The following is a 25,968-nucleotide window of genomic DNA, read 5'->3' as shown; positions in this document are numbered from 1 at the left end:
CTTCAAAAATGTGTGTATGTTTCGTCAAGTCACTGGCAGAGTTATCACTTTCAGGTTATTCTTCCTATGAAATATAACTGACAATATCTGGTATTCATGGTGGTTTCCCGCTATGTCTGTATATTGAATGACAGCTTAGACAATAGTGTTGAGATTCTGGGGTTTTTAAAATTGTATTTTACCTGTTGTTCATAAAATGTTTTCTGTTGAAACTAGAATGAAATTAAAATGTACTTAGATTCAACAAAAAAATTCTGAGGAATAATTGAGAGTGCAGAGAAAATGCATTTCGATTATCTACTCAGTGAGTTGCGGAAAAATAAAATAGCACCATTTTATAAAATTAGCTTCTTCTGTGATTGCTCTCCAATCCCCTTATGTCAGTATTTTGTTTTCTCTGTAGTGTGCTTGCAAAACAATTGGGTTCCCATTTATGTTGGCTCTCATATTTTCCTTTTGATTTCCTCAGAGAATAATGAATCATTTTTCTTTATATGCCTGTCATATTTGCTGTAAGATTCCTGTTGTTATTATCAATTGTTCCTATGGTCTAAAAACTCAGTTTAACTTCGGTCATTTATCTAACACACATGTCTTGTTCAAACTTTTCTTACAATTGGAAGAAGAATCCAGGAGCTAGAGTATATATTGTGCAGATTCAAGACTGATTCAAAGTGTGCCTGAAGAAAGAAATATATCACCATATAATACAGTGAACTAAAGGCTTGTCTACACCACCAAAATAACCCAAATGTATTTCAAATTATTCAGTTCTGGAGTTCCCCAAGATTCAAAAAAAAAAAAAAAAACCAAAAAAACGAAAATATATTGCTGCCCAAACTTCAAATTTGAATCAGAAAATTTATTTCTCCTTCTCCTCCAAAGTAATTTCCCTGTTTCTGCCTTGCAGGCCAAATAGCTTCCCAACAGAGCATCACTGGAAAATCTCAGGATGAGGTACCCAGCCATGCAGCCAATAGCAAGGAGCTATAATGATTGACCCTGGGCTCCTCGTTCTGAGCAAATGACCTCCCAGTAGGGCTCTGCCAATGAGCTGTCTGGCAGGGACCGTCCTCCCCACCTCCACAGATTTCCCATCTAAAAATATTTTATTTTTGTGCTGGGAAGCAGTAGTGGTAGGGATGGAGTCCCTGACATTTCCTTTCTGCTTGGGTCACTGATTCTACTTAGAGTAATTTGCCATTGCCCCTCTCCCCCACCCCAACACTTCCCAGTGCAAAGAAAGGGAGATCTTTAATATAAAAAAGCATACCCCTCCATTAAGTCACGGTGGACATATAAAAAAGAAAAGGGTGACATTTTCCACCCAGCAACCTGTCCTGCCCCTTGTCACCAAAACTACCCCAACCTAAATTGTACACAGATACAAAAAAGCAACAGACCAGATTTCCCCAGAAACTACAGAGCAAAGTGAGTTTTGCTATATCACATTAAATCCAAAAAGAAGCACCTTCACTCCTAAAGAGGTGACACATCATGTGTTAAGATCAAGACAGCTATCAAGTGAGTACTATATTTTTCTTTTTTCTTTTTTTGGGGTAAACAGTTTATTAAAGTTATGGTACATAACAGAACAACAAATCAAAGCAGATATAGTCAGATAACAATAATTTTGATGTATACATGCATATCTACAATAGTCAATCAAACAGTTAATTCTGACATTGAGTAGATATTATTATCAGTAACTTAAGACATATAGACATATATCCACTATTTTCAGTCTAAGCTTTCTACTCATTTTTAATTAAAAAAATTAAATATAAGAGTTCACCCTAACATTCAAACAACAACACAAGACATATTACACACGACAGACCACACACACACCCAAACCCCCTATCCCACACAAAATAAAACCTCTTCCCCACAAATCTTTGCTTCCTTTATTCTGATAAATGAGATGTAAACATCTTGTAGTTTTTCTCCCCATCTATGTAATATTTTCTGCTTTTTTCAGCAAGAGCTTACGTTTTTCTGAAAGTCTTTCCATATGAGTAAGAAGTACCTGGAAGTCCCCTTTTTTGTTCCTGTGTGTACTGACTTTATTTTAGAAATCCATATCATATTTTCATCCTGAAACATTTTCTCGAAACTCCCACTATTGCCAAGGACTTCTTCCAACCTATTCCCCAGATCAGTTTAAATTAATTCATCTCACTCTGAATTGAAATGTATATCTACTGGATTGTCTATTTGAATTATCTCAAAATTTAGCTAAGATGCCTACCGCTAGTAAACACAGCTATTGTTTCCAGGACACAGATCAACAAAGATCAAGGGATGGAAGGAGGAACTCAATGTCCCAAGGCTACGCCAAGGATAGAGTGAGTTCCCTTCTACAAAAGAGTTGCGAATAATTGGACCATCAAGTCTGTTATGTAGCTGATAATTTATTCATGTACATTGTCACTTAATATTTTTTTAAAAAAATATTATCATCAGTCAATGTGACCAGTGCACTGTAACCCTCTAATTCCATGATTTGCATCAGGGGATTTGGTACATATTAAGCTTGGAAAAATGCATGCTTTGTATTTCCTGCAATCCTGTTACCTTTTAATGTATCTTCATATTTTACCATGTCTACACATGGCTTTTTTGTCTTCTAACGTAGTGTAATAGTTTTGGTATTTGTGTCCTAAGCAGTTTTGCATAGATTGAAGAGGGCATGGCATTTGTCTCTATTTGCTTGATATATTAATGATGCCTTGATGAGATAGCTTGAACTTTAATAGCTGTGTTCACAAATGTAGGGCTCTGGCACCATTTGGTGGGTCTAAATATCCTAAAGGCACCAGAGCCTATTTGATATTGGAAGCTAAATAGGGTCAGTCCTGGTTAGTACATGGATGGAAGACTGCCAATGAATATCAGGTATAATAGGCTACATTTCAGAGACAAGAATTCACAAAACCACCTCTGAATAACCCTTGCTTAAGAAAATCCTATGAAAATCATGGGGTTGCCATAGGTCAGCAGGTAATTTGAAGTAGTTCTACTTGCTTCTCATTGCAGTTCATTGATTTGTTTTGATACTGATGTGGCTTCTAGTCCTGTACCCTCTGTCTCTCTGTCACTCTCTTTCATTTTCATTCCTAGGCAGAGAAGCAAAAGGGAAATCATATTATATTCTTGATAGGGATACAATTAACATGTCCATCCCCCTTTCAAAAATTAATTTGGCATTCCTTTTTAAAGCATTGTTGCCAGCACCTCCTTCATCACTTTGCATGCCAAATTTTAAGTAAATTCTCTCATTTTGAAAAGAGTGCTCCAAATCTATGTTGGCAGCTGTCAAGGTGCATTTTCTCTCATATATCAAGTTACATTACACTACATTATGTCTATTTCACAACATGGAGGATGCGTTTAATGTATGCAAAATTGTTGGAAATGCTGTATATACTTGTGTATTGATCAAAAAAATACAATTAAATCACCCTCAAAATCCTGGGTTGACTTATATATGGGTCAGTACTGGAATAGGGACCCTGTGTGAAGTAGCAAAGGTGAGAAGCTCCCATCTGATTACCTCTTACTTGCTCAAACTGGAGAAAGAAAACTGTCCCCCTTTCTTCCTTTTCCCTCCTTTCTTTTCCCTCATGTATTAAAAAGGATCATCTAAGGGTAGATCTACACATTTGACGACACTTTTACTGTCAAGGACCAATGCTATAGAAAGCATCAGCACTCTTCAGCAGAGAAAGTTAAAACTATGTAAGATGACAAATCCCAGGATTCCACAGTTTTGAACCACGGTCAAACTGCATTAATTCCATAGTGCACATGCCCCATAGTCTCGCTACAGAGAATCTCATGAAAAACAAGCCTTTCTTTAAAATGACAAATGTTCTACTCTATATCATGGACCCAAAATGATTCTTCCACTGCTTCTGATCTCTACTCAAGTCAAAAATGAAGGCTAGGAAAGAAGAAAGACTGCCTTTCTTTTTCTGGTCTGTGTGAGGTTTTGTAAAAAAGGCACCATGACGTGGTGAGTTGACTGGAAAGGGCATGTGGCGATACCTGATTGGCTGAACCAGTCAGGAAACAGAATTCCAATGCTGAGGCAAATGGTTTTAACTGCCACTTTCATCTGGAGAGGGAGGAGAGCAACTGACTGAAATTGCCAGGGAGGAAATGGCTGCCATGCTCTCTGAAGCCTAATTATTTATAAGCCAAATGAGGCATATTTAAAGAGACTGTTTATTCTCTTTTGTTCTCTGTGTGAATTCAAAAGACTATTGTATATATTGTTGCCCTGTTTGAACTTTTGAACTGAAGTAAAGGTACTTGTTGCACAAGCCTGAATGACACTTTATTACATTGCAGGGTTTATCTTGATTCAAAAACTGTGGTAAATCTTCTATTTATTTCTATTTATTTATATCTACAACCATCAACAGTTTGGACAAGAATGGGGGAATGGGATAAAAGTTTCTCATCTCTGCCCCTTATCACTGCCTTCCCAATAAAGGCAGATTGTTTTTCTTACTCTTCTTTCTGATGCATTATTTTTCTCATTTATGTTCCTTTTCTGATCCGCATTTGTAGAGATGTAGACATTTTGAGATCAGCAATGCAATTGACCACCCTGGCTGCATTGGAACTCTCCTTCTCTTTAGCTCTTCCTAAGTATGTTTTCTCTATGCATTTTAAAAAGAATATATTTTTTGTAGCATGTCTCTAACATTTACCTTCTACTTATTCATGGGTTAAAGCAAAATTCATAATTTTAGCACCTAATCCTATCCTTAACTTATACATGACGGCCACTTATACACAAGTATATACAGTTATTTGGAACATTGAAAAACAGAATGGTGACAGGGTTTTCTTTCAACATCAAATGCATTTACAATTCACTACTAATAATTAACTACTAACTGCTGTTTCAATACCACTACTTCTGTACCCTGGGGCTGACCTTGTATTTTTGTTTAATCAATACAGCTCCAAATCAATTGGTCTTTAAAGGAAACTACCAAATGCTGACATAAATGAGTGCCAAATGCCTGGCTTTAAACTGCTATCCTGTATCCAAAAACTATCAATCCTTCCTTATATGCAGTAAATCACAGCAAATTATTCTGGATAATTCAATTTAAATTGAAACAACATATCTAGTAACCACACAATTTTGGATCATTAATTTTCAGAGTGATAATAATTCTCTCTTTTTGTGAACAAATTCAATATCAATAAATACAGCAATATAACAAATGATCTGGTGTATTGCTTAGAAGTATTGCAAATATATGCATTACCATTTATTACAACATCACAACCAAGTGAGGAAGTCAGAAAGTGCTATTTCCTCTTCCCTTTTCATTCCCGAACCATCATGTTTATGATGGTTCAGTAAAAAATTACAACTTATGCTGTATAGATTTGTACTCCTGTATTTTTATTTGCCTGCATAAAAAGATAGAAGTTCTGAAAAAAGGAACAACACTAAAAATAAAATAAAAACCATGCTGTTAATTATTTGCATATTTTGGTTTCTGAACACCATGAAAGGCAGTTGTTGTAAGCTGCCTTGAGTCCCCTCAGGTGAGAAAGGTGGGGTAAAAATGATGTAAATAAATAGATAATAAATAAATAAGAGATGCATACCACCATCTGTCTCAATTTAACAAGAACAGACTGGCAACCTCCTCACATGGGGCACAAATGCCCCGTTTTGTCACCTTCATGCACGGCTTTGACAGAGCCTACCATTCACAGAACTCGTGGCAGGCCCCACCCACTTTTCCCCCAAAGTGGAGCTACCTGCACTTTTGGTCCCAAAAGCCAATGTGATGGCAGAGAGGGCTTTGCTATGCATTGCCTCCCTTTTTGAAATGTGATGGGGATGGGAAAGGGTACCAATGTACCCTTTCCCGCCCTCCATGTGTGATGAAGTGAGGAGGGAGGGATATGTTCCCAGACTTCATGTGCATATACAAAACTGAGAATAATAACAAAAGCTTTTGAAATCAAGCTACCGGACAATAGAGTCATAATAAAAATACCTAGAGAGGACATCTTTTGTCAGATGTGGTTAAATGAAACATTAATAATAGACTTGCAGATGCAGAGGTCATACTGTAGTTTACACTCAGTTAACCCAGCTGGGGGTGGGGGGAGACAGAGAAGGGAGGGGGAAAATGCAAGGCCCAGGCAAAAGCAAGCTGCAACAGCCTCTTAGCTTATATATATTACTAGCTGTGCCCGGCCACGCGTTGCTGTGGCGTTGTCTGGTGGTGTTGGTGAGAAATTGTTGAGTTAGTGGTGGTATTGAATGTCCGTTGTATGGTTGTCTTTATGTTTAGTATGTATTTGGTTGTTTGTGTAATGTGAAAGTGGTGAGAGTAGAGGGGGTCTTTGTCGCTGTGTAGTATTGTATAATATGCATACATTGTCCAAGTGTTGTGAATGGTTAGATTGTGTCTTGGTGCATAGTAGAAAGGGTTGGGGTGGATGGCCATTAGGGGTGTCTCCAAATTATTGGATGGTATAGTTCTATGATTATTATTGTTGTTGTTGTTGTTATCATCATGATTATTATTTTTATTATCATGATTATTATTATATATTGGGTAGATGGCCATCTGTCAGGAGTGTTTGGATTGTGTGGTCTTGCGTGGTAGAAGGAGGTTGTACTGGATGATTCTTAGGGGTGTCTGCAAACATTAGGATTCCATGATATTGTTATTACTATTATTATTATCAAGAGGCTATATGGCCATCTGTTGGGAATGTTTGGATTGTGTTCTTGATGGCAGGAAGGGGTTGGACTGGCTGGCCTTTAGGGGTCTCTCCTATCTCTGTGACTGTAGGATTTTATTATAATTTTTATGGTGGAGATTGTGGAGATATTGGCTGGCCACGGATGATGGGCGGGCGCTAGGACTCAGGGGACAGCTTTTTCCCATTGCCTGCCTTCCCTCTCACGGCAGCCATTATGCTTTCTCTTTCCCTCCCTCCCAGCATGGCTTCCAATGGTGCGATGTGGGTTCTGTCCATGTGGAGGTGCGTGAAGTGATTTTGTGTTGTTTCAACCTTAAGGCGTGGATGATGGGTTGTGTTGTCCAATGTCGAGGTTGGGGGCCCCGTAGTTTAGTTGTTTTGCTCGGTGCCGCGATTCCATCACTCTTTTATATATATAGATTTATTATTTATTTACTTAATTTATATCCTGCCCTTCTCAACTCCTAAGGGGCAGCAATTCGATGCCAAGAATAAACATACAATAAATAAACAGTTTCATTAAAAACCAAGACATTAAAACAATACAATTTAAAACCAATTATTAAAATCATGCCAACCAAAATCATAATCTGAGTCCGTTCCATGTGTCGGTTCACTATTCTTATTCTCTTTCACATTATTGACATTTGTCATCTTGGTCATACAAGTCCCAATTTGATGTTGCATGGGCACATGTGGAAAGTTGGAAGTTATGGAGACAGTTTCCACTGGGAGTACAGCATGTGGGGAAGGGCGATCTAACCATTCTCTCACCAGACCTGATGCTCTATCCCTGCCTTGCCTATCATGTTAGCTGTGGTGACCATTCTGACTACAATAATTCTGACTGAGATCTTTATGTGATAAGATTTTTATATTGATGAACAGTACCCCCCACATGTGCTAGGTAAGTGTGATTCCGGCCTACATGCTCCTGGGGCCGTACTCAATCTCCACACCTTTTTGGCATGTCTTTCGAAGTTCCTTGACCAAGGATACTGTATTGATTGCAGCCATTCCCATTAAAAGGGAAGCTGTACCAGGTGTTCTATTTTCTGTCACTCCACTTTCAAAAACAAAATGTTTGGTTCATCATAGTTTGCTATAACAGAAGTCTATAATTATACCCACAGTGGTTATTGAAAATCAGATGTAAGTTCTGTACACCAGTGTTGTGTTTTGTTTAACTGATAGTGAAATGCCATCTGGAAATTTGAACTAAACGGTGAGCATGAAGGCAGTTTATCTCCAGAAAGCTCAGACAATTTCCAGTGGATATTGGCCAAAGGGTTGTGCTGGAAGACCTAGAGAGAACATAATCACATTTACAAATGAGGATGTCTGATTGTAATTCTGGCCACAGAAGATCAGTGTAGCCATTGTGACTAATAACTGTTAACAGACCATGACTTTATGTGTTTATTCAATCCTTAAAAAAAAGAGTTTTATGCTGAAAATATAGTTAGAGCAGGTATATCACTCCTTAATTAATTTTCATTTTATTACACAAACAAAATGATGAAGCATATCATGCAGTGGACATCATATGTGTTCTACAATGTGCTCTTCAAATCCTGTTTTGCTCATGTAATTCATTGTTGTATATCTTGATTTGCATGATGCATTTAATGGAATTCTGTAAAAAAGATTTTTGAATGTAATTATTAATTACACTTATTTGTCTCCCCTTTCTCAAGCCCATTGTACTGCCTTGTTAAGAGACAAAGATCTTAATCAAATGAGCTGTGAAGTATAAATCACCACTGTATTCAATCAAGAAAGTTATTGGAACTGGTTATATTCCTTCATTTGTAAGATTAAGTAGAACACTAAGGGCCATTATCTGTCTTACCCTTGCCAAAATGAATAATATAAAAATCATTATGGAACTGTAGATTTAATCAAATTGAGATCATAAATAATAATGTATTTGTCAGTTAAATATGTGTAATAGTTAATGTTACTATCCTGCTACTGAAATCTGTAAAGTACTCTACTCTTTAATGTTTTAAATGTTCTTAATAGAAAAAGACCTGCTTGGGTCTATAATGGTCCATACTTCCTTCTATCCAAAACTGAATCTGTGAGTTAATTCTTGCACATTTTAGGACAAGAAAGGTCCAGGTCATTTCTTTTGAAAACAAGTGCTTAGACTGAGCTTCAAACAGCTCAGAAAGTCCAAAAATGCTTTAGAGTTGCCAGCAATTTGAAGGCACACAACAAGGAGCAATGAGTTCCTAAGTCTCCAACACTTTTCCATTTCTATTAGTCTTCAGTTCTCCAAAGTTGCCAAAATGATAAAACTACTTGGTTCTGATTAATACCCTAATTACAGAAAACAAATTACCAAACAATTTAAAGAAACAGCATAGCTACATTAATGTTTCCTAATCTGACTTGATCACATAACACACAAATTCAATCTGATCATCACTTATTTAACTAGAACAAGTCTATATATTTGTATATGGAAATCACGTAACAGACCACTCACGTATGCACTTCCTAAAATAAACAGATTGCTATTTCTCAACTGTATTTCTGAGGGCATTTCTTTGAGCTAACTTTGTCACTTTTTATAATGAGCCAGTTTCCAATTTCTGTGAAATTGCTTCATAAATATTTAATATTTCTATAAACTAATCTCATTTTTGGGTCATAGGGAGCAGGGGGTCTTTACTTACCGCTCAATCTTACTCTTTTCCTCTCTCTGAAAGTATAAAGAGTTGGTCTTGTGGTTAAAATGTTGCACAGGGACTTGCTACAAATACATACGGATCCATGAAACATATTCAGGGGTAGCTGCTAGGCCTGTACAATCAATAAAAAATGTTTCAATACTCATTACGAAATTAGGGGGTAGGGGACATTCTTTCTCCTCATTTTTACAGCTATTGGCATGAAACTTACTACGTTTATAGAATACATTTACCACTATTAGTCCGTTGAGTTTCAGGATGTTTTGGGGAATTTTCAAAGTTTTTACAAACAACATTTTTTAAGAGCTCGTATCACCTTGAATTTTCTATACAATGACACAAGATAACGGGATCATTCCCCCCTAAGTTTCAGAAATATTCATAATCTACTAATTTTGGGGAATTTAATTTTTTTAACAAAAAATGTTTTTTAAAAAGGCACAGCAGCTATCTCATTGAATATTAACCAATTTAACTTCAATTTCATGATTTCTTCCCAGCCCAGCACTGATTTACTTATTTGTATTGAACTATCAGTCAGTCCTCCTCTTTGCAGATTCAACAATTTATTGGAACTCTGGCTGCTGCTAGGAGGGAAAAATCTCTCGCCCATCCTAATAGGAGCTTTCTGATGCTGAGCAGAATTCTGGGAAATGTAGTTTAGGGCAGGGCCTTTTGAATTCTCTGCCATAAGGCTCCTCATCTTCCCAAACTACACTTCCCAGAATTCTGTGCTTTCTCAGTCTTTCACTCAGTTTGTCCCACTCTGCTGCTTTCATAGAATCATAGAATCATAGAATCATAGAATAGTAGAGTTGGAAGAGACCTCAAGGGCCATCTAGTCCAACCCCCCGCTAAGAAGCAGGAAATCGCATTCAAAGCACCCCCGACAGATGGCCATCCAGCCTCTGCTTAAAAGCCTCCAAAGAAGGAGCCTCCACCACGGCCCGGGGGAGAGAGTTCCACTGCCGAACAGCCCTCACAGTGAGGAAGTTCTTCCTGATGTTCAGGTGGAATCTCCTTTCCTGTAGTTTGAAGCCATTGTTCCGTGTCCTAGTCTGCAGGGCAGCAGAAAATAAGCTTGCTCCCTCCTCCCTATGACTTCCCCTCACATATTTGTACATGGCTATCATGTCTCCTCTCAGCCTTCTCTTCTGCAGGCTAAACATGCCCAGCTCTTTAAGCCTCTCCTCATAGGGCTTGTTCTCCAGACCCTTAATCATTTTAGTCGCCCTCCTCTGGACGCTTTCCAGCTTGTCAGCATCTCCCTTCATCTGCGGTGCCCAAAACTGGACACAGTATTCCAGGTGTGGTCTGACCAAGGCAGAATAGAGGGGGAGCATGACTTCCCTGGATCTAGACGTTATTCCCCTATTGATGCAGGCCAAAATCCCATTGGCTTTTTTAGCTGCCGCATCACATTGTAGGCTCATGTTTAACTTGTTGTCCACGAGGACTCCAAGATCTTTTTCGCACACACTGCTGTCAAGCCAGGCGTCCCCCATTCTGTATCTTTGATTTCCATTTTTTCTGCCGAAGTGAAGTATCTTGCATTTGTCCCTGTTGAACTTCATTTTGTTAGTTTCGGCCCATCTCTCTAGTCTGTCAAGATCATTTTGAATTCTGCTCCTGTCTTCTGGAGTGTTAGCTATCCCTCCGAGTTTGGTGTCATCTGCAAACTTGATGATCGTGCCTTCTAACCCTTCGTCTAAGTCGTTAATAAAGATGTTGAACAGAACCGGGCCCAGGACGGAGCCCTGCGGCACTCCACTTGTCACTTCTTTCCATGATGAAGACGACGCATTGGTGAGCACCCTTTGGGTTCGTTCGCTTAGCCAATTACAGATCCACCTAACCGTAGTTTTGTCTAGCCCACATTTTACTAGTTTGTTTGCCAGAAGGTCGTGGGGGACTTTGTCGAAGGCCTTACTGAAATCTAGATATGCTACATCCACGGCATTCCCTGTATCGACCCAACTCGTAACTCTATCGAAAAAAGAGATCAGATTAGTCTGGCATGACTTGTTTTTGGTAAATCCGTGTTGACTATTAGCAATGACCGCATTTGTTTCTAAGTGTTTGCAGACCACTTCCTTAATGATCTTTTCCAGAATCTTGCCTGGTATTGATGTGAGGCTGACCGGACGGTAATTGTTTGGGTCGTTCTTTTTTCCCTTCTTGAAGATAGGGACCACATTCGCCCTCCTCCAATCTGCTGGGACTTCTCCTGTTCTCCAAGAACTCTCGAAGATGATTGCCAGTGGTTCTGAAATAACTTCCGCTAGTTCCTTCAATACTCTTGGATGTAGCTGATCTGGCCCTGGGGACTTGAATTCGTTTAGAGTGGCCAGGTGTTCCTGGACAACTTGTTTCCCTATTTGGGGTTGGATTTCCCCCAATCCTTCGTCCATTCCATGTTGCTGAGGTTGAAGATGGCTTTCTTTTTGTGAGAAGACCGAGGCAAAGAAGGCATTAAGCAGTTCTGCCTTTTCCCTATCCCCTGTCACCATCACCCCATCTACTCCTTGCAGTGGCCCTATCGCCTCCTTGTTCTTCCTTTTTCTACCAACATAAGCAAAAAAACCTTTTTTGTTGTTTTTTATGTCCCTGGCAAGCCTGAGCTCATTTTGCGCTTTAGCCTTGCGAACCTTTTCCCTACAGGAGTTGGCTATACGTTTGAATTCTTCTTTGGTGATTTCTCCCCTTTTCCACTTCTTGTGCATGTCACTTTTGAGCTTTAGCTCAGTTAGAAGTTCTTTGGACATCCATTCTGGCTTCTTTGCACTTGTCTTATTTTTCTTCTTTGTTGGCACTGTTTGCATTTGCGCCTTGAGTATTTCACTTTTGAAAAACTCCCATCCATCCTTAACTCCCTTGTTTTTTAATATCGGCGTCCATGGAATGCCGCTCAGTAATTCCTTCATTTTTTGGAAGTCAGCTCTCTTAAAGTCCAGAATGCGTGTTTGACTTGTCTTAGTTTCAGCATTCCTTTGTATTGCAAACTGCAGGAGCACATGGTCACTTGCCCCTAAGGATCCAACCACTTCAACTGTATTGATCAGGTCTTCCACATTTGTTAAGATTAGATCAAGAGTTGCTGATCCCCTTGTTGCCTCTTCTACCTTCTGGACCATAAAATTATCTGCAAGGCAAGTGAGGAATTTGTTGGACTTTGTACTCTTGGCTGAGTTTGTTTTCCAGCAGATATCGGGATAATTGAAATCGCCCATGACTACTATATCTCTTCTTTGTGCCTGTTTGGTCAGCTGTTGACAGAAGGCTTCATCAAGTCCTTCATCCTGACTCGGAGGTCTGTAGTAGACACCCACGACAAGATCTTTTTGAGTCCCGGTTCCCTTGATTCTTATCCAGATGCTTTCAAGCTGGTTTCCCGGATTACAGTCTTGCATTTCTTCTGCAACGTAACTGTTTTTGACATATAAAGCTACTCCCCCTCCTCTCCCCTTTGTTCTATTTCTGTGAAAGAGGTTATAGCCCTCAATGGTTAAATTCCAGTGATGGGAGTCATCCCACCAGGTTTCAGTGATGCCTATGACATCGTATGTGTGGTGCTGTGCTAGGAGTTGGAGTTCGTCTTGCTTATTTCCCATGCTCTGAGCATTAGTGTAAAGACATGTAAGCCCCTGTGACCTCCCCTCGAACTGTTTATTTGGGATTATTGTGCTCTCTGTACTTGGTCCTTGCTGTGTTTGTGCAGCCCTCCGTTTAGCCTTACGGCGGTTCCCTGTGGTCGTGGGTAATATAGTGTTCGCCAGGCTGTTGTTCCCCTCCCCCAGTGGATTTAGTTTAAAGTGCGCCTGATGAGGTTTGTGAGTCTGTGTGCAAAAAGATGTTTTCCTACTTGTGTGAGATGCACCCCATCGCTTGCCAGTAGTCCATCCTCTTGGAAGAGTAGACCATGGTCAAGGAAGCCAAAATGCTCCTCTTGGCACCATTTTCTGAGCCAGTTATTGACCTGTACTATTTTTCCGGCCCTTGTAGAGCCATGTCCTACAACGGGGAGGAGGGATGAAAAGATCACATGTACATTATACAGTTTTAGCTTTGTTCCCAGAGCTCGAAAATCATTTGTGATCTTTTGAAAAGTATGCCTAGCGGTGTCATTGGTACCTACATGAATCAACATAAGGTGGGGAGGGTGATGGGGCTTTAGGAGCCTGCTGAGCCTCTGAGTGATATGGTGTATTTTTGCCCCCGGGAGGCAGCATGTTTCTCGAGCCATCCCATCCGGTCTGGAAATGATGGCTTCCGTTCCTCTAAGGAGGGAGTCACCTACTACCAAGACCTGTTTCCTTTGAGGATTGACAGGGTCCCTTTTGTGCAAGACAGTGTGTATGTCCCCTGAAGAGTGTTCCTGTTGAAGTGAATCATGTAGGTGTAAAGTGTTGTCCTCCTCCTCAACATCCCCAGTGCATTCATCAATGACAATCCATTGAGATACATCCGAGAGCCCATTACTCTCCCAAGGATGTTCCTGTTGCTCCTGGTCTATGATTGGGGATGGAGCATTTGCATGATTACATAAGTGTGACTGTGGTGATGCACTGTCCCTGTCAGGGCTATCCCCTGCGCATTGATCCAGGATGGTCCACTGAGTGGTATCTAAGAAACTGTGGTCCTCCACAAGATGTGTTTCCTGATTGTATGTTAATGATGTAAGAATTTCAAATCTGTTGTGTAAATGCAGCTGAGCAGAGGAGTTCTGTGGAGGCTGCCTGGTCCTGCGTCTCCTTCTATGGGTGACATCCTTCCAAGCCTGAGGGTTGTCTACCTTTGAGTTGATCTCCCCATAAGGTTCCTGATCATGGTCTTGGTGGTGTTGGTGTGATGCAGGCTGCTGATCTACAGCAGCGTGTTGTGCAGTGTCCAAGAAGAGCTCGAGTGCCTGAATGTCCTTAAGGGTCTTAATACGGTGCTCGAGCTGTTGGATCCTCTGCTCCATCAGAGTCATCTGTTTGCATTTGGAGCAGATGTAGTTGTCTAGTTTTTGTGTGAAAAAGCGGAACATGCCACAGCTGGTGCATGTGATGGGAATGTTTTGCTTTTGTTGCATCTCTTGGTGAGCGTGGTGGCCAAGTGGGATCTTTGTACAGTTAAGTAATATGCACGCACTTTATGTGCAGACTGCAACAAACCACGTCTTTGTGTATTTGTTTATGTTGCTTTGTTTCCTGTATGTACTGCAAAGGATAGTTAGTAAAGGTGCCTTTTCAACACAACAGTCACACAACAGTTAGACTTTGACCACAGGAGCCAAGCCCAAACTCAGTTTAAAATCTTAGCCAAATCTTAGCCAAATCCTACCTGAAGCCAGGGAGCAAAAATGTCCTCCTGCTTCCTCTGCTTCTGCGAGAACCAACTGCCCTTCTGGGATCAGGCTCTGGCAGAAACTCACACTGGCAAATAAAGCTTTCCCAGAAACTCAATTAACAGGGGACAATGCCTGCTGTCAATCAACTTAAGTACCTGGCTCTCTTTCAACACAACAGTCACACAACAGTTAGACTTTGACCACAGGAGCCAAGCCCAAACTCAGTTTAAAATCTTAGCCAAATCTTAGCCAAATCCTACCTGAAGCCAGGGAGCAAAAATGTCCTCCTGCTTCCTCTGCTTCTGCGAGAACCAACTGCCCTTCTGGGATCAGGCTCTGGCAGAAACTCACACTGGCAAATAAAGCTTTCCCAGAAACTCAATTAACAGGGGACAATGCCTGCTGTCAATCAACTTAAGTACCTGGCTCTCTTTCAACACAACAGTCACACAACAGTTAGACTTTGACCACAGGAGCCAAGCCCAAACTCAGTTTAAAATCTTAGCCAAATCTTAGCCAAATCCTACCTGAAGCCAGGGAGCAAAAAAGGCCTCCTGCTTCCTCTGCTTCTGCGAGAACCAACTGCCCTTCTGGGATCAGGCTTTGGCAGAAACTCACACTGGCAAATAAAGCTTTCCCAGAAACTCAATTAACAGGGGACAATGCCTGCTGTCAATCAACTTAAGTACCTGGCTCTCTTTCAACACAACAGTCACACAACAGTTAGACTTTGACCACAGGAGCCAAGCCCAAACTCAGTTTAAAATCTTAGCCAAATCTTAGCCAAATCCTACCTGAAGCCAGGGAGCAAAAATGTCCTCCTGCTGCCTCTGCTTCTGTGAGAACCAACTGCCCTTCTGGGATCAGGCTCTGGCAGAAACTCACACTGGCAAATAAAGCTTTCCCAGAAACTCAATTAACAAGAAACTCATTTCCTTGTGGCAAAAGGCCATTAATTTAAAGAGGAATAGCAGGCTTTTTGGCTTCACCCCACACTGAAAATAAAACTGACTTTGATAGGCTTCCGAACATTACAGAATTCAAACCAAAAAGTATTGGTTGAATTTTTATTCTTAAGTTTTTGTGTGGGCGCCCCTCATGTTTCTCAATATCTGTTAGTGTATACAAATTTACAACGTAGATACAACTTACTACTTAAAAACAAAATTATGCACGGCCCTAGTAGGTACACTGGATATGAAGCAAAATCTATGATAAAACTCTGAATCCACAAAACAGCAATACCTTTATTGGACTAACTAAAAGCATAAAATATATCCTGCAAGTTTTCAAAACACTAGGTGGAGAACCTTTGGTGGTTTCTTCTTTGTTGTCCTTTCAGTGGCAGGTTGAGACCTTTTTTTCAGCAAGCCTTTGGAAATCCAATTTTAACAAATTTCTTTTATTGTTCTGCACTGTTTCTAATCTTTATTTCAATGAAAGAATATAAATGCTCTAATTCTAATTTAAAACTTATTTTTGCATATTTTATTTTAATTATATTTTATTACTTTTTGCAAGTCACCTTAAGTTCCAGTTTGTGGAATATAAATAAAGTTGAAATACATTAAACCTCAAATTACTGAGGAAGAGGACTTAGAAATATGTTGAGATATATTTGCTAAATATTTTGCAAAGAAAATTAAGCCACTTAATTTTTGCTTGGGATGGAACTACGCAGTTGCATAACCTAGGGTCAATCCAACGAACTGCATGTCAGACCAACCCCAGCTATGATCCTAAAAGGGACTCCCGCAGCCATTGCAGAGAGGGGAGGGATTTACCACTGCCTGAATGTACCATAGTTTGGTGCTACTGGGCAGCCACCCTAACTAACCCACCACCCACCATGTCATGGGAGTTTCTGGCATGACAAAGATCCTACCTGTTCATTGTTGCATGCCTTCACATCACCCTGGACAACAGGACACTGTGCAAGGGAGGAAACAACTCCTCTCCCATCTTCCCACCACACCCCATGACCCCAACTGATGACAGAACATGTGACACCAAACAGGTGGGACCCTTGTCACAGCTGGAGACTGCTGTGATAAGGAAGGTGAGAATAGAAGACTGTCATCTGTGTCCTTGTGTCATGTAAGCCTGAGAAACATGGGGTAGCAGTGGGGAAAATTCTGTTTGGGAACCAACCCAACTATCATCACAGACCCTAAGTCAGGGGGAAGACTAATTTAAACCTATCTATCCTACTTCTCAAGAAAATTCCTTGTTCTTCCACTTCAACCAGCAATGTGATAAAGCTGTGGGAACACAATTTAAAGGGCAGTTTGGCGAAGCAACCACAAAATTGAGCATTGGCATCAGCAGCAGCTTGGACATTTGAGCGATGTGAAAGATCCCTGAGGACCACATATGACTCATGGATCAGTGATTGTGTCTTATAGGTTAATCTGATTCCTACAGGTAGTTCCTATAGGAAACCCCAGCTTGCATGACCAAATGAAGGGAAGATGGGAATTGTTGCCCAAAACTTTTGGAGATCTCATAGTTGAAAATTTAGGATGTTATGTGTCTGCTGTATTACATATGCATTGATTTATTTTACAAAAATTAAAAAAATAAAAAGAAAGAAAATTTAGGCCAGAATTTACTTAATTAAAGATGTAGGTCAAAATGAATTTAGGCAGTTATGAATGCAATAAACAGCACAGTTATAAGGTTACCAGAAACTCCCAGCCCGATCCCAACTCCATTCCTATTTACCTGGCAGCAGCCACTGCAATGAACTTGCATTGAATGAGCAGTATCTATTTCAGGAGGCCAAAATAGGGTCCCTATTACAATTTTCTCTTGAGCCTAGACTGCTAATACGGGGTGGGGGTGGAAAGTCTGCTTCCCAATCAATAATAGGCCCTCATTCATCACAGTAGCTGTTGGCCAATGTGTGGGAAGTGGAGGACCAAACTAGGGAATTCATGCAGATTGTGGATGCAAAACAGTCACAAATGTGTAATTCCTGATTATGCATTTGTAACTGCCCAAACAAATGCTGGATATGGATTTCTTCTGATCTATTCTCTGGAGTTCTGGAGCTATCACATCTTGCTATTATAACCTTCTCTTCTTCCCTTTTAAACTCTCTGTTTCCATAAAGTCATTTAAAAAAGGAAAATCCTTTCAGCAAAAGATGTAGCGTTGCTGAAGTCAGGGGGAAATGATCATCTAAATGAATGCTTGCTCATGGCTTACTTGGCAGACCTAATTACTGTCACTTGCAAAGTAATGAAGCATGGAAAGGCTGTGAATGTCATTCCATCTTTACAACTATTCCTCCATGCATTCATAAACAAGGCCAAATAAGCTTTTTTCAAAGCTTGTTATTTGCTTGATCCAGTCAAGCAGGTATCCAGTCAATGCTCACATAAGACTGCGCATTAAGATCATTGATCATATCTTGCACAGTCAAATGCTTGTCTTTACAGAAATCCCTATGTTTGTTCTTTCCTCTGTCAGTTACTTCAGTGGCTAAAATAGTACAAAATATAGAGGGCTTCCAAAGGAGCTCCATTGGAGCCAGTACAAAATGGAAAGCCTCCCATGTTGCTGGGAAAGCATCTGGTGACTCTTTCACACCGTTTGGGGATGGGGCTTCCACAGAAAGCTCCCCTTGCATTGTCTGATAGGCAGTGAGCTCATCAGTCCTCCAGATGGGGTGGAAGCATTCTAGGATGCTAAAATCACCCCATCTGATGAGGTGGATAGATGAGTGGCTGGATAATAATACTTTTCCACTGCTTCATTTTCACTTTCCTGTAGATGACTGCTTAGATAGCAAAAGCTTCTGACTTGCATCTTGTTGTTTAGCACCAGGGTGACTGAAAGGCCACTTTTTTCATATATATTTACAAGGGTGTCCAATCCGTTTCTTGTCTAGCTTTGTTTTGATGGTCTGTTAGGAGGTTCGATAGTCGATCCACACTCATGATTTCCATCATTTTTATTAGCCATCCCCTAACTGAAACAAGAAAAAATGAAGATATTGATTTGACTTTACAAAAGGGCAAATATTGACCTCTTGTGACCCAAAAATTAAGGAACGACCAAAACAAGAATAGGGAGTTAAGTAACTAAGGACTATTATAGCCCAAGATACAGAAGATTGGAAACCTCTAAGGTCCCCCAACACCTTATCCCCTTCCCCCAATCTTTCCCCCATGATCCCTGACACCGCCCTCCCCCACCCTTCCATTTCCCTCTCTCCCTCTCCCATCCCTTGCCCTTTTCTCCTTTTACCTATTTTTAAATTTTTAAAAAATATTTAACCCCCTTTGGAAATACTTCAATAATTTTTTTAAAAGGCCACTTTTTCCATGTGCTATCTCTGAGGACTATTCACCATAAACAATTATTGTGATCCATCCCATTCCTGCTATCATGATACCACTCTGTAGAATCCTGGAAGTCAGAATTTGGGGCATTTAAAATTCTCACCAGAGTGATAATTTTTCAGCAGCTGAGGGGAATTCTTGCCACATGCAATGATTCAACAAACTGGCACAAGCTCTGATTTGCCCTTCAGTTGCTTGGCTCCTTGACCTCTAGAACAGCTATATCTCTTGTTATTCTTCTTTGGTTTTCTTCATGCCTTGGAACATTTGAGAACTTGCTACTTGTAACACCCCTAGGCAGTGTGAACACTGGGAACCAACACGGAGGCCAATAAACAATCTAATGTCTTTATTAAAGCAATAAAAGTTTCAAACAAAAATAAGCAGAATAGATAGTCAAACAGTTGACCTTTTTGTAAAGATCAGAATTAGTCCAAAGAATGAAAGTTTTATGTCCAAGAGTCCAAAGTCCAAAATCCAATCACCAAAACACACTCAAACTTATTGGAAGTTTGAGTGGGGAAAGGAGCAAAGTTCCTCAGGAAAGTACTTGAAATAATAGTCCAGAACCAGGTTTCAAGGCAAGGCAAGGCTGTTCATGGTGGATCTGAAACGCAGTCCAAACTTGGCAAGGGACGAGCCGCTACGCCCGGTCTACTCGGGAGTAAGCACGCCAACGGGCCGCTTAGAAGCTCAGGATCAAGAGACGATGTATTCTTCCTTTAGAAGTCCAGTTGACACCGCAACAGAGATTCTCTGCACAGAACTTTTATTGAAGTCCAACAGCTTCCCTCAAGCAGGTGCGTGACTCCCCAAATGTTCCCAAGAGAACGAGCTGCTAACAACGAGGTGCCAGATGCCTGCCTCCTCAGTTCTTCCCAGGAGAACTGGCTTAGCCACAATCTCCTCGCTCCGCTAATCTCACACTTCTCCTTAAACTTTGTCTTCGAGAGCGATCTGTTTGGAAAGTAGCCCTTCTATCAAATTCTAAACTCTCCGGAGATCCGGGAAGAGCCGGCAACATTTCAAGGGCATTCCTAATTGGCTCTGGCTCTGCAATGTCAACAGGAGACATCTGGAAAGGGATTGAATTTTGCTGAGGTGGGAAAAAACCCCAAATTCTCTTCATTTTGATCCGCAATGGCTGCTGGATCAGGGGCCAAAGGTACCTGAGACATCACACTACTTTGCCTTGGACAACTTTCTAGGCTCCATGTATGTATATGACTTTTTTCTGGTCAGATAATGAGAGTGTGCCTCTCGACTTGTAGAGACTGGTCACATAGAAGATTTTCATGGCTGCATGGGGATTCAGACCCTAATCTTCAGAGTCATAGTAGTTCATTCATACCACTAAACCACAAGTAGTCCATTCTGTATATCATACTGGGTGAACTATGATGCAACAAACCCTGGCATGTTCTGATTGTCAATAGGGTGGCCTCACTTTGGGAAAAATTGGTCAGAAAGTATGCTGCACTATAAGATGTACATTTGAGGGTTTTTTTTAAAAAAAGTGTATTTTATTTGAATTTTAAATTATTCCACCTGATTTTATTTTACTTTTGTGGCTTTCAATGTTTGCAAGAAATACAACCCTTTATTTCAACATGGAGAATTTCTATACTGTATACCAAATACATTGGAATTCTCATTAGATCCATAAAATTCCCTACAGAATGCATGAGCTGACTTACCAGGCTATGCCTGTTGCTGTGTGGGGTGCTCTCTGGCCCCGTCATGGCACCGGTGGGGGGCTTCTCCTTCCCAGAAGCCCCCTGTGCGGTAGGGAACTTTCCTGCCACTGGGACCCTGGGCCAATAGGAGGCGGGCCCATCCCTGCCTTCGGATTGGCTAGACCTACAGGGGGGCTGGCCCAGCAGCCCCATTTTAGGCCTCCCGGTAGGCCTGAACAGGCAGTTGGCCTGCTTTTCTTTGTGCCATCCCTCCCACCCTAGATTTTCATTGTTCTTGTTTCTGTTACTTGTTGTTTCGGTTGCTTGTTCATCACAACTCCTGGTTGGAGTTTGGCATAGGCCCTGGATCTGGCTTGCTTACTCCCCCCCCTCATTGGTAAGAGGGGGGAGTATCCGGTGGTCCCCTGGGGGTGTACAGGTACCAATGACCTGGTTTGGTTTCGGTAGCACCCAGGCTTGGTTTGATGTATCGGACTGACTGATCTTTGATCCAGGACCCATGCATGGCAGCCAACCCTTGTTCTGTAACCAATAAAAAGTTGTGGCCTATTTTATACCCAAAATGTTCTTGAGTTTGTGTTGTTCTTGGATTCTCCTCCCCTATACGGTGTTATCTCATCAGATGAGTATTAAGAAAGAAGCAAGACAGACAAACAATTAGTGGATCATAATTTGTGCAGTACTTCCTTGAAAAATTTTAAATATAGTCAACAAGAGATCATGCAGCTAAACACTGTGTACTTGATTGCACTTTCAGTTGGGCAATTTCAGCTGAATATACCATTGTGCATTGTCTAAAAAAGGTTACTCTCTGTGTATAACATAACTTACATATTCATATGTTGCAAAAAGATCTTGATCCCAATCTCTGGCATTCTCTGTTATCCTAAGACAACAGATAAATCTTTATGAAAGATAAAGTTTTTATTAAAACAATAAGTAATGGGAGCACTTTTTGTTAATGCAGTGAATCAACATAACATGCCAAGCAACTTGTCTTGATTCTACTCCAAGAAATCACACACTTTAATGATTCCTCTATCCAGAAGATGACAGAACATTTGCAAATACAGATAGCAAATTTCTCAGGTTTGACACATCACATCACATTGCTATGCTAATGCATTTATCCCACTCATAAGAAAAGAAACTAATTTCAAAAGGATATTTGATTATCATAGGAATATTTTAGCCCTAATAATTTTCTGTCATTTTTTGTTCTCTTTTCACTGATGGTAAAAATAATGCAAATGAACATTAGCCTCAGCTTCAATTTTCTTCCTTCAAACTAATCTCTCTGAGAAGGCCAATGTGATCTCTTTCCCAGGACAGACTGTGCAACCTATACAAAATGACCTTATGAAACAACAGTCAATTTTCACAATTATAAATGAAAGCCACTAGAAGTCAGCATGTAGAAAAGTTACTGATAGTTACTACATGATAGTCCTGGGATCCCAGCACCATGGAAAATAGTGGCAGCTGACAAAAGCAAGGCCCTTTAAAGCTCTGTCAAGTAAACTATTTATATTGTAAGGAGCCCCAGTGGCGAAGTGTGTTAAAGCACTGAGCTGCTGAACTTGCAGACCAAAAGGTCCCAGGTTCAAACTTCGGGAGCGGCGGGAGCGGCCGCTGTTAGCTCCAGCTCCTGCCAACCTAGCAGTTTGAAAACATGCTAATGTGAGTAGATCAATAGGTACTGCTCTGGCGGGAAGGTAACGGCGCCTCATGCAGTCATGCCGGCCACATGACCTTGGAGGTGTCTACAGACAACTCTGGCTCTTCAGCTTAGAAATGGAGATGAGCACCAATCCCCAGAGTCAGACATGACTGGACTTAAGATCAGGGGAAGCCTTTACCCTTCTATATATATAAATGAGTGATGGCATCACAGTGACTGACAAAACAACAAAACTACAGGCCCCCCAACCTTGAAATTTGACAACACAACCCATCATCCATGCCTCTAGGTTGATACAACAAAAATAAAAGAAAAATAAAGTCCTAATTAGAGGGAAAGGAGTAATTGTTTTTATCCAGTTGCTGTCAGTTAGACGGCTAATCTCTGCCCACTTGGTCTCCTAGCAACCAACTCAGCCCAGGGGACAGGCAGACTTAGGCCTCACTTAGGCTTCTTCCACAGATTATCTAATTTGCACTGGATTATATGGCAGTGTAGACTCAAGGCCCTTCCACACAGCTATATAACCCATTTATAATCTTATATTATCTGCTTTGCACTGGATTATCTTGACTCCACACTAACATATAATCCACTTTAGTGTGCATTTTATACAGCTGTGAAGAAGGGGCCTCATATAATCCAGTTCTAAGCAGATAATATAAGATTATCAATATACAGTAGAGTCTCACTTATCCAACATAAACAGGCCGGCAGGATAAGTGAATATGTTGGATAATAAGAAGGGATTCAGGAAAAGCTGATTAATCATCAAATTAGGTAATTGTTATACAAATTAAGCACCAAAACATCATATTATACAACAAATCTGACAGAAAAAGTAGTTCCATGTGCAGTAATGCTATGTAATAATTACAGTAGAGTCTCACTTATCCAACACTCGCTTATCCTACGTTCTGGATTATCCAACACATTTTTGTAGTCAATGTTTTCAATATACCATGATATTTTGGTGCTAAATTCATAATACAGTAATTACTACATAGCATTACTGCATACTGAACTACTTTTTCTGCCAAATTTGTTGTCTAACATGATGTTTTGATGCTACATTTGTAAAATCATAACCTAATTTGATGTTTAATAGGCTTTTCCTTAATGCCTCCTTATTATCCAACATATTCTCTTATCCAACATTCTGCTGGCCCGTTTATGTTGGATAAGTGAGACTCTACTGTTCTGTATTTACAAATTTACCATTAAAATATCACAATGAATTTAAAACACTGACTACAAAAACATTGATTACGAAAAGGCAGACTGCGTTGGATAATCCAGAACATTGTATAAGCGAATGTTGGATAAGTGAGATTCTACTTTAATATGAAATAATTACTGGGATAGAATAATGCAGAACAATATAATCTCTAAAGCCAGGACAGTAAATAAAGAGCAACACTCTGAAAGCAGGAAATTGGACATTCCACAAAGGAAACAATCAGGGCCAGCTAACATTTCCCAAGAAAGGATTCTTCAGAAAGGAAGCTGAGAAGGGGGTGAAGCACTGTGTATTACGAAAATCATTATTATTATTATTATTATTGACACAACGACGTTGTATGACACAGCAAATAAGATAGATATGCTGGATTTCGTTTCACAAAACCACAAGTCGAACACTTCCCAAGTGTCTAGGACTGTGTGATGTATTTTCGGATGATGCGTGCAGATCCCAGCAGGGTGGCCTTTTGCAGTTGGCAGATCGTGATTTTGTCAATGTCTATTGTTTCCAGATGCCGGCTGAGATCTTTTGGCACGGCACCCAGTGTGCCCATCACCACCGGGACCACCTGCACTGGTTTCTGCCAGAGTCTTTCAAGTTCAATCTTGAGGTCCTGGTAGTGGCTGAGTTTTTCCTGTTGTTACAAAAATCATCATCATCATCATTATTATTATTATTATTATTATTATTATTATTATTATTATTATTGTGTTGCGGTATTCAAAAACAATTTGGCTCCAAGTATTCAAAAACACTAAAATCAGAATATATAAAATTAATATGGTATAATAAAACAGAACAATACAATCTCTAAAATCAGAACACTAAATAAAGAACACCACTCTGAAAACAAGGGAATGTCACGCCCAGGCAGTGGAGCACTAAGAACCAGACACGGAGGCCAAATACAATCTAATATCTTTATTAAAGAAATGTAATAATAAGATAAAAACAAGTAGGTAATATAGTCTAGCAATAGACCTTTCAGATAAGGTCAAATATAGTCCAGAAATATTTTGTCCAATATGTAATATTAGAGTTCAAAGTTATAATCCCAAAACCGAAACACACTCTCCTTCCAAGCAGTAGAGTGGGGAAAACATCCAAGGTAATTCTGAAGTTCAAAATAAGTCCAAAGCGAGGTCTGGAAACAAGGCTAGATACTGGAGACAAAAATCCAAGGCTGGAAACGAGACTAGATAGTTCTTGAAAACTCGACAAGGCAAATCAAGGCACGACAAGGCAAGGTAACTGGATTTGCAGACTTAACGTAGTCCACACTAGAAATGGAGCCGATGTTACTCCTGAAGTTGATCAGTTGACTCCGCACGGAATCCTCCGTGTCGGGCACTTTTAACCAAGTTCAATCTTCCTGCAAAGCAGGTGTCCAGAGCTTCCTTTCCCAAGGGAAAGAGAAGCGAAACACATCTTCCTCCAGATGCGTTCCTCCCTAGAAATTCCCAGGGGAAACATAGCTAATTAACGTCTTGTTTAGCTGCTAATCTGAGGCTTCTCCTCGTTATTTCCTTCTGGCCCCGACTTGCAGCATAGGAATTCCTCCTCGAAAAGGGAGGGGAGACACTAGGAGAAATCTGTTCAAGGTCCCTTTTAATTAAGTCCTGGGTAGATTCGTCAACAACAGGCATCTGGAAGAAATCCGTCTCCTGCTGAGACGGCAGAAAACCCATGTTTTCGTAATCATTATCCATGATGGCGCTAGGATCAGAACTCTGAGACCCATGAGACATCACAGGGAATTCCAGACAGGAAACAATCAGGGCCAGCTAACACCTCCCAACAAAAAATTCACTCAGGGAGGAAACAGCCAGGCTTTAAAGCTGCAAGGCCATTACATCCTAATCATTTTTCCTAATTGCAGCATTCATACTTGCCTCCAACAGACAAAAAAACCCCCAAACAATCAGAAATATTGTATATTCACAACCTTTAGGAAATAGTATACCCTGATGGCTGAGCTGCTGAACTTCTGGACCGAAAGGTTTGAATTGGGGGAGCAGAGAGAGCCCCCACTGTTAGCCTCAGCTTCTGCCAACCCAGAAGTTCAAAAACATGCAAATGTGAGTGCATCAATCCAGCAGCTCAATGCAGTCATCCCACATGACCTTGGAGGAGTCTACGGACAACGAAGGCTCTTCGGCTTAGAAATGGAGATGAGCACCAACCCCCAGAGTCAGACATGACTGGACTTAA

The 25,968-nt window shown here is 40.5% G+C and overlaps 1 long non-coding RNA gene across 1 annotated transcript; it reads right to left on the bottom strand.

The window, feature by feature from the left end:
- Nucleotides 1-798: 798 nt before the first annotated feature.
- Nucleotides 799-22,441, bottom strand: LOC134297972 (uncharacterized). The gene is made up of 3 exons (XR_010004925.1): nucleotides 21,665-22,441; nucleotides 9,441-9,567; nucleotides 799-3,119 (listed from the first exon to the last, which is right to left on the bottom strand). It is a non-coding gene; the product is annotated as an uncharacterized LOC134297972 (long non-coding RNA).
- Nucleotides 22,442-25,968: the final 3,527 nt, after the last annotated feature.

This window comes from Anolis carolinensis, chromosome 1 (genome assembly GCF_035594765.1).
Source record: "Anolis carolinensis isolate JA03-04 chromosome 1, rAnoCar3.1.pri, whole genome shotgun sequence".
In the NCBI taxonomy this organism is placed as follows: Eukaryota; Metazoa; Chordata; class Lepidosauria; order Squamata; family Dactyloidae; genus Anolis; species Anolis carolinensis.
Note: the sequence above shows the minus strand (reverse complement) of the source record. Positions and strands in the feature narration are given on the sequence as shown.